Source organism: Phyllostomus discolor, chromosome 1 (genome assembly GCF_004126475.2).
Source record: "Phyllostomus discolor isolate MPI-MPIP mPhyDis1 chromosome 1, mPhyDis1.pri.v3, whole genome shotgun sequence".
Taxonomy (NCBI): domain Eukaryota; kingdom Metazoa; phylum Chordata; class Mammalia; order Chiroptera; family Phyllostomidae; genus Phyllostomus; species Phyllostomus discolor.
Window position 1 is genome coordinate 145302733 of NC_040903.2, and position 16737 is coordinate 145319469.

Genomic DNA, 16737 nt, shown 5'->3' on the forward strand with positions numbered 1-16737 from the left:
CTATTTTTATACTTGAAGAATTCTTCTTTGTTTTCTAAAGCAAGATGATATAATACAAACTACATGAGCTTTTGAGTCAATATAACCCAGGTTCAAATTCTGTTTTTGCAATTTTCTAACTCTGTGTCCTTGGGCAATTATTTATCTTCATCTAAGCTTTCTTGTAAATACATGTTAAAGGGAACACGTATCTTGTTATTTGCTACAAATTAAATGAGATATAGTATAAAAAACTATATGAAGTCCCAGGTATATCATATATACTCAATAAATACCTTGTTTAATAACATTAATAATAATGCCTCTGAATAAATTGGTCCCTATGGTGAAGTTTTTCCTGACTCTTCAAGGAGGAATGAGTTAATCTGGACCTGATATTCTGAACTCCCAGCTGGGTAGTCAGGAAGGCAGACTCTGAGATTGTTCAACTGCACCATTGTAGGAGACCGTTCTGCCTGGCGTGGGCCCAGTTCCCACTCAAAGATGCACAGGACCCACTCCCATGGATAGGTTCTCCCATAGAGAATCAAGGCCTGCAATGTACCCAGGCCGCTTTGAGACTTGCTTTTGCTAAAACTCCCTCACGCTGAATTGCGACAGCAAGTGCTTATTGTAACTTCCTAAAATCCAAGCTAAACCTACCCCCCTCTATGGAGTGTAACTGGTTCAACTACTTACCCCTTTTCATTTGCAAATATCCCTTTTCTGTGATGTGATTAGTGGCATTGGCTCCTTTGTTCTCTGTAAAAAGTAACCACCTAAAGCCAACCTCAGCATAGTAAATGAGGACCATCCTGTAATGTGCCCAGAAAAAGAAATAAAGGCTTGTCATGGCAGAGGCCACTGCTTTTTGCTCCCCTTGAGAGCAAAGCCACCCACCCTTTTCCTCCACAGGACTTGGTAGTCTGTGTGAATGTCTCTCCCCCATCCACAATGTCATAGACCCCATGAGCTGGGGTTTGTGTCAAACCATCATTATCTTTTTTCTTCCAGATTAACAGAACTCTCAGTTTTGATTTGTGCAATGTATCCCCAGATTTTTTGAAAATCCCACTCTCTATTTCACATTCTTTCTCACAAACAAGTGTTGCTGAAACACAGTACAGAGCATATTCCCCCACTGCTCCTGGTTGGGGGAAGTGAAGTGGATGACAGGGCTTAAGATAATTTTCATAACAATGGCAAGTGACAGCCAGGCACCTTCCTGAAGGGAAGCTGTGCTGCCACCTGGGTAAAGGCCTGTGTGACCTTCAGTAGGTACAGTGCCTAGTATGAAGTCATGTTGGAAGCCCAGGGTCAGCTTTTAAAACTAAGGCAGACCCATTTCAAATGCCCGTTTGGGGTCCCCCCTCTTGGCTGCACCCTGTAACACCTTGAGGTTTGCAGTAGAGAGGTGTCACATGGTTTTGGATTAAAAGCTCAAGATAGAAAGAGCACGTCTGCTGGGAAACTGGCCTGGGAGATCGTGGCTGCACAGTTGATGGAATTGTGGGGAACTGCCCAGGGAAGCACAGATTAATGGGAAGTACTTGGAATGCTGAACTGTAATGGGAAATGATGAACCACAGACTTCTGTTTTCTCTGCATGACAGTACCTCTCACTGACATGTTCTGAAACTAGTCTGGTTTGACAAAGGGAGGCAGGACTGTGTGTTTGTGGGTATATTAAACAGAGTAGGAATTAATGGCAGAATTCTCTGCCATTCTTCTAAATCTGCATAACTTTTAAATAAACAATTCCTTCCCTTTTCACCAAACTCTGGCATTGGGAGTCATGTTTCCTGGCATCATGCAATGAGACCCCACAGCTGTTCCAGAACAGTATAGACTGGGGTTCTGTAACATTGCATATGGCACAGTTCTGACCAATGAGACACACTGAGAAAACTGCTAGGAACTTCCTGCAATGTTTTTGCTTTCCTGGCACAGGAGTCACATTCTCCTGTCCCACTTTCCAACTTCCTTCTTTCCAAAACATGGAAGTGATAACTTTACTATAAAGGAAAGCAAAAGCATAAACCCTTTCCCAATCCCATTGTAAAGGGGTGTGGAATGAGGAGGATCCCCAGAAATCCCCCATAGCCCTTGGTTAGGGAATGGGGAAAGCAGAGATACTTTGCACTACAATGGAAAGTGGGTTGTTGTGTCTTTCCTGAAGGCAAGCTGTGCTACCACCCAGGCAAAAGGTGAAAAAGGTATCTGCATGACTTTCAGAATGTATGGTGATTTGTGACACAGCTGGGGTTTTTATAGCACCTGGGCTAGAGGCAGGGATATGGTTCCCCATGGGTCACTAAGTCATGCCTGTCCTGACTAAAGGTGGCAGCTGAGAGAAGGTAGCAGCCACGTGAAGAGAGGAGTAAGCAAGCAGCTATGTAGTTTGTAGTCAGGATCCCACCAAGCTGCCTGGTGTAGTAAAGGAGATACTGCTGCTCTGATTGTGCTGCTCTATCCCACTTCAAAGCCATCAAGGACCATGCTGACCTTCTGCCTCACAGATCCATATTCTATCTGGACTATCTGGACTCTTGGGATGTGTGCCTTCCTGGGCTTCACCATGGTCCAGTGTAACATGGCACATGTATTTCTGGGCTGCAACATGGAGGCTGATGACAACTCACCCAGATCCTGGAGAGAGCTGCTGTGAGACTGTTTGCACAGTTGGCTTAAGCACAGATAAGGATATGGGGAACTTTAGGGGCTTTTGACTTATAGACTTTTGGGGAGCAAGGGAAGTGCTGAGTCTCATGGGAAAACAGGGCTCTGAGCTGAAGTGCTCCTAGCTCCACCCCCTATGTTGGAATATTATAAATAAAAACCCGTTTCTTCCATTACTCAGGCTGGGTCATACACCAGAGTGGGGACCCATGAAGGGGCCCCACTCTGCTTGGTTATACCATGTTAAGTCAGATCCCTCCTCCCGATTTATTCTGCATACAAACTTTAACAGCTATTATTGAGCTGAGTTTTTTGTTACTTGCAGCTAAACACAATCTTAACAGTAGTAGGAATGACATAAAATGGCTTTGGGATTTTCTGTGTACATGTGGAAATGCAAGAAATAATATATGAACAGAGGAATGTCTATTCCAAAGAGGGACCTGAAGTTTTATCAATCGTATTTATTTCTTGAAGTATCAACTTTTCAGTAATTTTTTATGGAAAAAAACCTTTCATCTTCCATTCACGGAAGTCTCATTTTAAAATTTTCAGCAATTTCTTACAGTCGTGGAAGACTGGAATTCAAGTTTTCACCACAGAGTGTATCAATTCCAATGCAAATAATGAATAACAGTGGGCTTACATGTTTCATTTTTAGATTCCAAAGGTTATTAATTTTTTTTTCTTTTAACCTAATAATACCTCCTTTACCTATCCCAAAGGCATTCCCTCAAAATTTTATTACATGGAATTTCTTCATTTTGAAGATTGTAAAAGCAAATGTAAATTAAAAAAAAGGAAAATAAACTTTAATTATTTCTGCTATAAAAGGAAAAGACAAAATTTCTGAAGAATAACTTGAAGAATAATTTCTGAACACCTTGATTAGGAGAAAAGACTAAATTATATGAATCCAGTGGCTCAACATAGTCTAGGCAATTCTGAGCAGGACAGGACCTGATGACTGGCCCTACCAGCTGCACTGCCCATCTCCAACAACTCTAAGTGCAGCTTTACACAACTGAGTGAGACGGGTCCCAAACCCAGAGCAGGAACTTTGTTCTTAGAGACAGAGGTGCCAAAGTAACTCTTCTCAGCATATTATGGGCACTGTTGGCCTCTGTCTTCCCTGATAGAAACAGTTGTTGGTAATGAGACTGAGGACACCCCAGGATTCAGGGGAGATGGTGGGGAGGGGCTGAGGGGATGAAAAAGGCTAACTATGATGGACACTCCAGGAAAATGAGAAAGAAGGGGAAAAGAACAAGATTTTGAGTTTTCTTCCTTGACTTAAAATTTAATTCCTACCTAGATGTTCTAAGAAATTTTCTTAAGGTCAGTTCCAGGGGTCCATCTTGTTATTTGTTATGTCAACAGGATCTAGCAGATCCCAGAAGGTTATTAAATCCTACCCAACAGCATTTAGGCAGGAAGGTGAGATTGTGGAACCAATCCACACAAGGGTTGGGTGTTATGAACGGTAGTGGTACAAAATATCATGTATGACATTGGTACAAAAGGCTTCCCAGTGGTGAGGTGATTTTCCTCATTTCTTAGCACAAAAGTACAGAAACCAGTGCAACACAGGGTCAATATTCTGTGAACTTCCAGAAAAAACTAATTCTGTCAAGTTCATCTCATCACCATCACAGCTAGAAGACTCAGCAACATATTTCTGATGTCTCAGATGGGCCAGGAAAGAAAAAGATAGGTGAGCTTCACAAGCAAACTGACATGACTCATCCTGAGACAATTGTGTATTTCCATATTCTAACAGAATAATTACAAACCTTACCTAGATATTTGTTAGCAGCTAATGATTGAAGTGTGTAAGTTAAGATCTAGAAAGGAAGCCATTGAGTTTATTCTAGGAAGCACTCACTCACAGCTGCCTCGGACACCATGTCGGACCACGTGTGAAAACCATGCACTTCAGATAACATCACATTTCTCCCCGTGGAGTATGCCATAAAAAAGCAACATATGAAGGACAGTATTTGAACAATATTCTTCATAATTCCCGATGTTGTACCTGCTCAATTCAATCTTTTGGAAAACACAGTTCTTTTGGGATACTGGACCCAGTTTCAGCATGTGTATAAAGGGGTGGAACAGAGGCTTTCCTTGTAGACCAAGTAATTCTTTGAACAACAGTTGGTGTCCTGCAAGTCAACACAACTCTGATATTATCTACCTGGAGAAAGCATCAGATACCACAAGTTTATGGCACAGTCTTACAACACGGCCTCCCACTCCCACTTCAGATACCACTTGTAAGCCTAGATTGTTACCTGTGCTTCTGACCCACCAGCTACCACTGGGAGGTTGCAACAATGACCTTCAACTCAGGATGCCAATCAGTTGTCCAGGTGGTTACCCGAACTTGTGACCGACTAACTATTAATCCCACAAAACACTCCTTGGGCTTAATTAATTGTTTTAAAAATGGGGGTTAGCAACCAATAGAAGTCAAACTACAAACAGCAAAATAAAAAACAATTCCCACCCTCTTACTGACTAGGAGTAAGGTATTTCAATTATGAAGTGTGATTTACAATTATATTGTGTTTTGCAGTATTCTTACAGTTCATACAGAAGCTGACAAAGATCCTGCATTCCTGATAGCAGTACCTCAATTTTACATACATTGAAAGATGAACACAGCTCCAATCCTACTAGGACAGACAAAGTGTGAAAGAGCATTTCTTCCTTCCACCTTAACATGTAAATCTAGAAAAGCAGCAAACTCATAACTGCCAGAGTCCTACTCCAGCAGGTCCAAGGATTCCCAGTAGAGGGACGGCGTCAGTGCAGGAATGACACGTGAGGTGCAGTTTCAAGCTCAACAGCCTTGCATCTCTGCTGGGCTCTTGAGTTCTTTATTTTTATACAGTTGGGTGTGTACATGTGGCATATGTGAAAGCAATCAAAATAAGGTTTTCAGGGCATATTTGCTTTGTCAGTGTTCTGCAGAAAATATGACATAGACATAATAAGAAGCAGCTGTCCATTATAATTGCATATTATTTTGCAAGCTTTTGGCTCCTAATCTTTGCAATTAATCAGTAACACATTTTACCATGTTATATAACACCTTAATTTCTTAAAGCTTAACTTAATCTTAATCTATGTATTCTAAAGCCACAAGCTGTGCATGTAGATGCGCACAGGATTGTTTTGGCTCATTGGTAAAGGCTATGTGGAAGGCTTTTATGGTCAATGTGGTTAATACCTGTCTCTCACTTCTCACTTTAGTGCCAGAGTCCTGTCTTTCTATGTAAGTAATAATCTTTGTTTTGCTTAGTCCATTCGGCTGCCTGCCATCTACCTTAGTGTTGATACATCTCTATTATTTGTTCCCATCTTCGATGTCTGACTTTTCTTGGCAACAAACACCATGGGGGCCCTGATCGCTTAAGTGCCTCATAGAAGGAGAGTGTATAATAAATAATCTTTCCAATATCCATTTATATTTATCCATTATGTCCCTTTATGATGGATTCCAGTATAGTGTAAAGGGGGATCAGTGAGCCTAGGAGATGAAGGGGGAACAGGTCATGGATACTGGTACAATGCTGACCAAATGTATTTTTTGAATCTATTTCTTGTTCCCAGAGCCCTGGTTCTAAGAAATTGTGTAATAAGGGTGGGCATAGAGGCTTCTGTAGCGAGTAATCCTAGGAGTCTTTTCCATTCCCATTCTTGGAACTCCCTAACCCACTTAGGAGGACACTCTGGTGGGGGGTCACTTTCCAGTGAGCTGTCATTTTCTTGCTTGCTTCGGAAGAACTGTTCTTTTTCTGTGGAATTGTCATCTGTCCCAGTCCCATGGTAAATCACATAGACCCTAAGCACGGGCAGTAATACAATGATTAGGCAGAGGAGTGTCTGGTGCTTTCCCCCGCATTATCTACTATGTGTACATGGCTCCTTCTGTGACTGTGTCAGACAGCAAGGCTGGGCTGGCTCCCAGCACATAACTTTACTTAACCTAAGGGAGACCTGAGGTCACAGGACAAACAAGGAGGCTGGACTCTCATGAGAAACAGGCTTCTCCAAGGAGAGACAGGCACATGGACTGGCACAAATTTAGCATAGCATGGGTGAAAGAGGTGCTGGCTGCCAGACAAGTAGAAGGGAAATTAGCTACAGGAAGGAAGGAAGGAAGGAAGGAAGGAAGGAAGGAAGGAAGGAAGGAAGGAAGGAAGTCCTTAGTCCAGCTGGGCATATGCCAAGGGACACAAGTGTGGTGTGGAGCAGCACAGTGGTATGAGGAGCTTAGCTATCTCAGCACTGGTCTGAAGCCTTCCTCAGCTGTTCCTTAAAAATGGTGCACTCTACATTTCTGGGTCTATTGATAAATGTCTTGGCATCTCTGATGGCAAGTGAGGAGTTTGCCCAGGAGCCTACCTGTGGGTGGTCCTGCTCTTGCAGACATGGCTGTTCTGACCGTGTGTGTAGATATCTTGGGTTTGTCCCTTTGCCAGATGTGTCTAGTGTGACTTAAATGGTTTCCCTCTTGAACCAATGTGTCATGACTGGATGGCATCCATCCTGGTTGACAAGAGTAACTCCATTTTGTTTTATAAAGTTAATGTTTTCTTTACTGGAACAATGTCATCTTATGGGTCCTGCTCTCCACACACACTGACGTGTAGATAATGTCTGCAAGGGTGGAAAGTTTTGACACTTCAACTGCCATCAAGTTCACAACAACTTTAGTAGGAGAAGGAGTTTCTCCTTCCTATCCTAGAACTGGTTGTTGTGAAGGACAAAGGTCAGGATACAGGGGTGCTGCTGAAGGAGTCAGGTGAGCATCAGTCCAACCAACACTGACCTCAGCAACAGGGTCTGGGTCCTCCTGGTCAGTCTTCTATTGTGAACAATGTGGTCATGGCCAGACTGGCATGTAATACAGTTTTCATACATAAATACATGACTCTTACTGAAATCAAGTAGATAAGGAGATGACTAACTTTTTGAAAGTTCTCTATAGGCAAAGGCAGTTTTGACTAAATGAAACTACAATCGTTAGATACTTAGAATAATTCATGTCTTACCAAACCCAGGCAGAGAATGGGCTGAGAGAACCATCCCCCAGGAGAGGCATAGCCCTTAACATGTGGCCAGAGAAGATCATGGAAGAAGACTCTCCCAGAAGGCTGAGGCAGAGAATGTGAGATGTGCTGAGCAGGAGAGCTCCCTGCAGAAAGCATCTCATCAAATCAGGGTCAGGAACCCATAAGCAGTGCCCCCTGGGGCCTGCTGCAGACCAACACTGTTGTCTCTCTTCACTCTCAGTTGTGAGGGGCTTTACAGAACACAATCCTGTAACTGTTCCATGATTGTGTATTGAGTGTGTGGAGGAAACACTTTACTTGTTGTTGTTTGTTTTTTGCTTATGTGTTTCTTCACAGTGCTTCAAAGGAGTCACATCAAGACCTGAGGAACAGTATAGGATATCCATCAGAGTCCCTGCCTCTGATTAGAAAGAGTCACTGAAAGGGGATCTAACTTGTCTCCCTGCCTCCCACAGGGGAAGAAGAGAGGAAATGAATTCTCAGTTAGGGGTGGAAGGCTGACAATGGAGTACACAGTGACTGTGCATTGATATCCAGCTTCCTCTCCTTCTAGTAACCCGGAAGGACAGCAAGCCTCCTGAAGACTGATGTGGTCACAGGCCTGCATGGGCTAAAGAAATGTGGGTAGAAATGGCCTGTTTCACGTCTTGGGAGAGGCATTTAATTAGCTCAACTTTCAATCTCTACTTTTTCTGACTGTGCTGACTGTTGAATTGTTCATTGGTATGAAGTTTCAATTGTTAGTCATCGCACACAATATAACTGACCTGGGGGATGACCTTGACTCTAAATGAGCTGCTATGTATGTGCAAGAAATGAACCACTGTTTTTTTAAGCAACAATGAGTTTATTAAAATTTCATCACCTTTGAAGGATACAATAAAATAAAGTCTCCAGACCTTTTCAACTATCGATACGTACTAGAACAGATGCTGTACAAGGGCAGGCACTTTGACATTTCTACTGACTGAATGACTGAATAAATGTAAAAAGCCTTACTCTGGAAACAACTGTAATGAGGTAACCAATAAACCAAGTATATTTCCTCAAAATATGAAAAGAATAGTAAGATAACTTGTCTCCAATTCCATTCCACTAACTAAACTCAAATGCTATTTCTGAGGTAAATATACCTAAGGTAAACAGTTTCCCAAAACAATATTTCTGTGCCTAAATGATTAATTATAAACTTTCCCCCCTATAGATTATATTTGGCATTGATTCTCTTTCAAAATAATCTTTGCTATTTTGTTCATCATTTTATTTTATTCACTGGATTCCACATACAAGTGAGATCATATGGTATTTGTCTTTCTTTGATTGGCTTGATTCACTTAGCACAATGATCTCTAGGTCCATTCATGCTATCACACAAGGTAAGATTTCCTTCTTTTTTACAGCTACATGGATACATGGAACAGACTGACAGCTGTCAGAGGGCAAGCTACCAGATGAAAGAAGGTGAACGGGTTAGCCAAAAAACATAGTATATGGATAACACATAAAAACAGTCAGCAGTGTGGTGATAGCCAGAGGGGGAGGGGGATAGGGGGTTGGGTGGAGATGGGCAAAGGGGAGGAGAATGGGGACATCTGTAAAAGTGTCAACAATAAAAATAAAGTTAAAATAAAACAAAAATCAAAGAAACAAGCAAACAAGCAAAAAATCCCATCTTTGCTTATGAGTTTCTTGAGACTTGCCCCCCCAACCAAGGATTAAATGGCTTGTTCAAAGGGACACTATTTGTGGCATATGGGTTTTATTTATTTTTTTTGAACCACTGTTTTTTTAACCACTGAGATTTTAAGGTTGATTTTTATGACAGCATCACCTATCACACATAACATGACTGATGTCCCAAACTTAATAAATACAGAATGAAAAAGAAAAAAACATTTTAAACGGACAGACTAATCTCCATTTGCAATTTTGTATTGATTGACTTTAGAGCAAGAGGGAGAGAGAGGAAAGGAGAGAGGAACATCTATTTTGTCCCCCTTATTTACTTAGTGCCTGGTTGCTTCTTACACCTGTCCTGAGCAGGGATGGAGTCTGCAGCCTTTATTATCCAGATAGCACTCCAGCCAACTGAGCCACCAGCCAGGGTGTTCCTGATACTAAAACCTGAAGAGCAATGTTTAAAATATAGGATAACCTCACTCAATGAACATAAATTCAAGACTTCTAAATATTAAAAAGAAATTGGCAGGAATTATAAAAGAATAATATATTGTAACTAAGCTGGCTTTCATGTGATGTTTAACATTTTAAATCAAAGTAATAATCCACATGAATAAAAGCATCATTTACAACATACACAAATTTATAATGTATGCTAAATATTTGCCCATAATAAAGAAATAAATTAACAAATCAGAAATAAAAGAAAATCTTCTGTACCCTGGTGAATGAAGATTATATGCTATAAACACCATCTGCCCATGAAAACCACAGGAAAATACCATATTACCAATATAACCACTGACATGACTTAAACAAAAAGGCAGAAAATAAAAGAATTGGTGAGAATATAAAGAAATAAACCCCCTCTTAGTCTTTTACCAGTGTGTAACATGGTGCAGCTGCAAGAGAAAATGGCCTGACGTTCTTTAAACCACGAAACATAGAGTTATTATGTGGTTCAGCAATTGCAGTCATACGTATGTGCCCAAGAGTAATAAAAATATCTGTGCACACACAATCTTGTCCAAAAACATTCAACCCCCCTGTGCATCAACTGATAAATGAAATATGGTATAGCTAGACAATGGAGTGTCATTAGGCAACAAAAAGCAATGTAGTACTCAAAGATTTTATAACATAGGTGAATAAGCCCAGGAAATATTACCCTAAAGGTAAAAAGCCAGTTCCAAGAGCCTACATGTTGTATAATTCCATTTAGAAGGAATACGCAGAGTGGTCAAGTCTATAGAGGCTGCTATGCTCTGAATGTTTGTGTAGCCCCCAAATAATTGTTAATGATAATTAATTGCACCTTAAACCTGAAAAATGGTGGTATTAGAAATTGAGGCTTTTAGGATTAGTTCTCTTACAAAAGAGGATCTGGAGAAATCCTTTCCCCTTCAACCACATGAGGACACAGCAAGAAGGTGCTGTCTATGAACCAGAAAGCAGCCTTTACTAGACACCAAACCTGCCGGTGCTTTGATCTTGGAGTTCCCAGTCTCCAGAACCATTAGAAATGACTTTCTGTTGTTTGCAAGCTACCCAATCAGTGGTGATCTGTTATAGCAGCACAGGTGGGCTGAGACAAAGACAAGTAGATCCATGGCTGCCTGCAAGGAGTTTCATGGGGCAAATGGTGAGTGACTGCTACTTGGTACAGGTTCCTTTTGGGGATCATGAAATGTTCTAAAGTTGACTCTGGTGATGATTGCACAACTCTGTGACTATACTAAGAACCATTGCACTGTAAGCTTTAAGAGGTGCACTACATAATATGTGAATTATATACCAAGGAGGCTATTACATAAGAACAAGTGAACAAAACCAAAAAGTTCCACAATGTTCATTTTTTGATGGGACCTATTCTGGATTGTTCATACCACCTGAAATCCTGTGGTAATGAACATTAAATAAAGACTCATAATGTTGGTCTGAATTTAGCATTATATACCTAGAGACATAATGACCCTCACCTTTCACGTTTCCCAGCACTCCCAGTATTTCTTTGATGCGCATATTTACACCAGCCCTGATTACTGCTATTCCTTTAAGCTGGCATGACCACATGACACTGTGCACAGGCTGCCACATTCTTCTAACCCAGCTCCCTTGAACCAGGTTGTCAGTTTTCTTATTTTGAAGGATGTGGGGTGAGAGTTGGTGCGCTGTCTATTTGAATATGGCCCACACATCTAATTTTGCATTTATCTTCACTGCTGGATATTTTTGTTCTATTTGTTGCCCAGAATATTAGAACTTTTCTTTATCTTTTAGAATATCTTCATTAATACTTAATTTCAATTAGGCTTCTGAACACAGAGATAATTTTGACAAAACTTTCTCTTCCCAAAGTGTTTCTTTTCTTTGTTCTATGGGATTTTATTTGAATTTAATGAGAATTACACATGTTCTCTCTTGCTGTGAAATATTTGGAATGTTATTAAACAAAACAGATATTCATACCAAATCAGAATGGTCAGTTTTTACAATTACCTTTTTTAAACTATAAAATATTTTATTTTAATGTCTTTTTCTTTTTTTTAACTTTCTTTATTTTTGTTCAAGTACAGTTGTCTCCATTTTCCCCCCACCACTCAGGATATTAGAAGTTTTTATTTAGAATAATTTGGAATCATTCCATTCTTCTCGCAATAAATATTAATTAATACATTCACCCAACAACAGCTTATTAAGTGCTTAGTCTCTGCCAAATTCTACACTAAACAATAAATATTGTGCCCTCAGAACAGTCTTCAAACATGGAAAAACAAGATACTAAAGAAAGTAAAAGAATTTGATTGAGGAAAGATTATAGACAATTTCTGTAAAGAAAAGGTCACACAGATAATTCTAAAATCTTCAGTTGACTGAAAATAGTTCAGTCTCTTCAGGAGCCTGAAAGAGCTATCTCTTTCATCTCATGGCACACAAAAGCTAATTACTACAATTCTGCAGCACACTAAAAAATAAGTATCATATTGAATCATTCATACTGTAGGGCTACTGTGGTGTTGGCTTTTGTCATTTTTCTATTTTTCTATTTGTCAGTTGAAGGGAAAAGACATCAGTGAACTTGACTAAATGGTCAAGAATTGCATGTTTTAAAATTTCTTTCTTCACATCAGTTGGAAATCTCTGCTTTAGAGGCTTGTGATAGAAGGTCCTCACAGAGCCTTGCCACCAGGGGGAGGTAGCACACATGAGATACCAACCCATCCTTAGACAGGAAACACAAACCTTGGAAGATTGCTGACTGACTGATTCCCAGTTCTGAGAAAGCAGTTCATGTGCACAGGCACAAGAGGGGGCTGTTGAAGTGGAGGAACTGAAGCTCCTTCCAGGGTGAGTTAGAGGTTATCCTTGAGCTGTGAAAGAACTTACTTTCACTGCATTTGTCTTCTTGTCCTTTATAAACTCACACTGAGCTTGTGCCCAGCCTCAAGAACAGGAATGAGCCCTCTCCCAAACACAGAGCCAAGAGCTGACCCCTCATGTGAAGACAAAGGAGAGGTCATTAATAATTTAATTTTAAATGGCCAAATATTTCTTCCTATGGTGAAATAAGAAGCTTAGTTACTATAGCAGAGAAAGAGGAAATATTTTAATTTTTTCCTATCCCATTTTGTAAATAGTAACTACTTTCAAGAATAACCAGAGGAATTCCTTTATGTTTATTTACAATACTCTTCTCAGAAGTCTTTATTTCCCCTTGTAAATCTTCTCATCCCACCTCTTCTTTCCCTGCTTTCCTCCTCTTCTCCTCAATAAATGCAATAGTCAAGGGCATGAAGATGAGAAAATATCTGTTAAAGAGGGGATAAGTAGAATAGAAATATTTCCCATTCAATTCACTGGTTACTGTGTCAAGACCCAGGGCATCCAACAACGTCCATCAGAAGGGTGCATAAGACAGCATTCCAGGAGCCAATGTGGGAGAACTGAGTGCGGACAACCTGGCCCCTAGACTGGATTCTAATGGTATCATATCCTGTCAGACTGAGCTCAGGGGTGTTATACAACTAAATTATTTTGGTGTTATATTGATGTGTGGGTCACCGGCCAGCAGTGATCACGAAATGCTGCAGATGGCTCATCGAAACGTGAGAAAAAAACGTGCACAGAGACAGACAGGTTTCTGTGGAGAAGTAGGGATGGAACGGCCACCCCCTCTAGTGGGGAGTGCGCCAATTTACCCTCCAAACTGGCTTTTATTGGGTTCATTTTGCATAAGAATCCAGGTAAAGCACATTACTCATTGCAAGAAAGTAAGGATGAAATGATAGGTAACAAGGAACTCTGAGGGTCTATTGTGAGTCAGGGTCAAAGAGCTGTAAGACTTAAAGGAACAAATTAACTTCCTCCTTGGACCCTTCTCATTCAACTGAGAGCATTCTAAACAAAGAAGGTTTCACAGGAATTTACATGTTCTTTCTTAAGCCTGATCACCTGGGGAATCTGCCCTTTCCAGCACAGGGTGGCACCACCCTGTCATTGTTTCAGGCTTAGGTGGAGCAAGGGAAGTAAGGTAGCCAAGAGATTAAGAGATTTTTTGCAGAGCAGGAGGACTCCGGCTTTGTCAAAGCCAAAGGGCGAGAGTCCATCACCCCCTTTTGCCGTAGCCCCCAAAGTCCTTCTTTTGGGGGCCTCCCACGTGATTGTGCCTGTCTTAGGTCGTTCCCCCCTTGGGGAGTCTTACCCGTCATTGGCTAACCAACCAAGCATTGGGGTCCAGGCAGGGTGAGGTATCAAGGAGCAGAAGCGGCAGTCCTGTCAGGGAGATAAGCTTGCCTCCTTGCTGGTTTATAGTTCCAAGGGCGTTCCCTTAGCCTTAGTCTAGGCGGGGGTTACAGCTTCTGATACCAGGCAGGGTGGTTCCCAACATTATAAGTTGCAAATTTTTCTTCCACAGTCCATTGGGTTTTTAATGAGCATATGGTAAAAATTTTTTACCAGAAAGAATTTTCTAATTTTAGAAGTAAAATTCTGTATTACACCTGTCAAGACTAATTTGTTTTGGCTGGGAATATGGATGTGAATTCTGTTCTCCTTTAGGGTCCAAGGTTCAACAGAGGTAACTTGGATTAAAACATACCATAATTCTTGGACCATAAGACTCACCTAGTTTTTAGAGGAAAAAATACGAAAAAAAATTTGAAGCAAAAAAAGAGGTAAAATATTTAATAACATAAATAACATAATATTTCACCAATGTAAATGTGAACAGAACTCAACAGCAGCATAAAAACCATCATTCCTCGCAAATTTGGGGGGGAGTCCATCTTATAGTCAGAAAAATACCGTTTACCATATACCACAGAAGAGGGATGGTAAATCTTCATGGGGATGATGTCACTTACCCAGAGTTATTCAAACACAAACTATTTGAAAATAATCTCAAAGCAAACCCTCTGAATTAGGATTAGACATAGAAAAAAACCCTTTCTAAACCCCCTTTCTAAATGATGTTTAATTTAGGTTTTAATGACAACACAGCAGCCCCTAGCACAGCCTCACCCAGGATGCGTGCCTGGGGAACACCCAATTGAAAGCTTCCTGGGTGAGGCTGTGCTAGTGGCTGCTGTGTTGGCATTGGAACCTCCCCACACCTAGGATCAGACACAGATTCTGAGCTCTGAGGCCTGCAACCCCAGTTTGCACTTGAACTATGAGGCCAGTGATAGGAATTACTCTTTTCCTCACTTTGGGTAAGTGATTTGGGTCTGAGAAAGGATGGCTTTCCTAGCTATAGACAAAGGTCAAGTACCTGCTGCTTTTACTTCTCCCACTGTACTTAACCAAACTGCAGGGGGAAAATGCATCTACATGTTTCCAGGTGTCTGTGTGTTTCTCCAGAGAATCTAGCATCACAGTGAGCATTTCTTGACTAGATCCACGACTCACAGGAGATCCCCTGAGTCACACAGCTGTGAGGCTCTAAGGAGCTTTGGGTTCACTGAGCCCAGGGGTGGTGGAACACAGCAATTGATCTTTGGCCTGTGACTCTGGACAGCTCAATAATAAATACCAGTAACATTTCTCTTGTCCTGTGCAACACATATGAAAGTGCTCATGTATGGGGCATGGCCAGAGAGGGGTGTTCTGCAGTACTCATGACCCCAGATTTTACATTCCAGAGCTAATCTATTGTTTCTCATCTCCTCAGGTATTACGGGCGATGCTAAATCCACACAGCCAGATGCAGTGGAGAGTACTGAAGAAGGAACAGTGCACCTGCCCTGTAGTCACTCCACAATCAGTGGAAGTGAGTACATATATTGGTATCGACAGATTCCCCACCAGGGTCCAGAGTACATGATTCATGGTTTTAAAGACAATGTGACCCAAGGAACAGCCTTTCTCTACATCACAACAGACAGAAAGTCCAGTACCCTGATCCTGCCCCAGGTTACCCTGAGAGACTCTGCTGTGTACTACTGCATCGTGAGAGACCCACAGTGAGAACCATGGGGCTGCACCTGTGCAATATCTCCCTGGAGGGAAAGGCAGCAGCTGCAGCATCTAAAGAGGCCTCTACCAAGAAATAGCAGCAGCAGAAGAAAAGTAAAAGGGGAAAATATGGACAAGAAGTGAAGAGAAAACAGTGAGGAAATCAAGGAGGAAAAACTGAAAGGATCCAAGAAGGTGAGGAAGAAACGCTTATGTTATTGAAAGGACATAAAAAGCTTACAGATTCTTACAGAAAGTAAGAATCACAGTTGTAAACCTGCAATGAAGGGGAAAGAAAGTGAGAATTTTCCATGGGTCCTTGTTTTAATCTAATGTTGCTTTCTATGTGGATCTCACTACAACAGGTGAGAACAGAAATTAGTTTGCCCTAAAACTTTCACCCTTTGGACCCCGGAAAGTGCCCAGGCTCTGGGTGTCACATCATACTAGGCATTCTAACCTCTCAGAAATGGAAATGAATTTCAGAAACTGAGGTATTTGTCCTTGAGAAAATTTCTCTGTTCCTTGTCTGTAACATACACAGTTAGGACTATTTGGGGGAAGGAGTTTAAAAAATGGAAGCAAATATTTGCATATTAACTTAATTTTTAATTTATTTTAATATTTTCAATATTACACAAAAATACAACAGATGGCTTTTCTCATTGTATAAAACTCAAGGTATTACATTACTTTGTAGAGCAAAACCTAAAGTTTAAAACTTATTCTGCCCCCTCCATTCCATTTCCTCTTCAACCTCTGTGACCCATTCTGACAGTGTTGAGTGTCCTGACAGTTACATTTCTTTTTCTTTTACAAGGATACTTCTAGAAATACCTACCCGATTTTCTATGTAAGTTGG

At 41.0% G+C, this 16737-nt stretch overlaps 1 long non-coding RNA gene across 1 annotated transcript; it reads right to left on the reverse strand.

The window, feature by feature from the left end:
- Window positions 1-433: 433 nt before the first annotated feature.
- LOC118500804 lies at window positions 434-15044 on the reverse strand. The gene is made up of 3 exons (XR_004903397.1): window positions 15035-15044; window positions 1201-1204; window positions 434-638 (listed from the first exon to the last, which is right to left on the reverse strand). It is a non-coding gene; the product is annotated as an uncharacterized LOC118500804 (long non-coding RNA).
- Between the last annotated feature and the right edge of the window lie 1693 nt (window positions 15045-16737).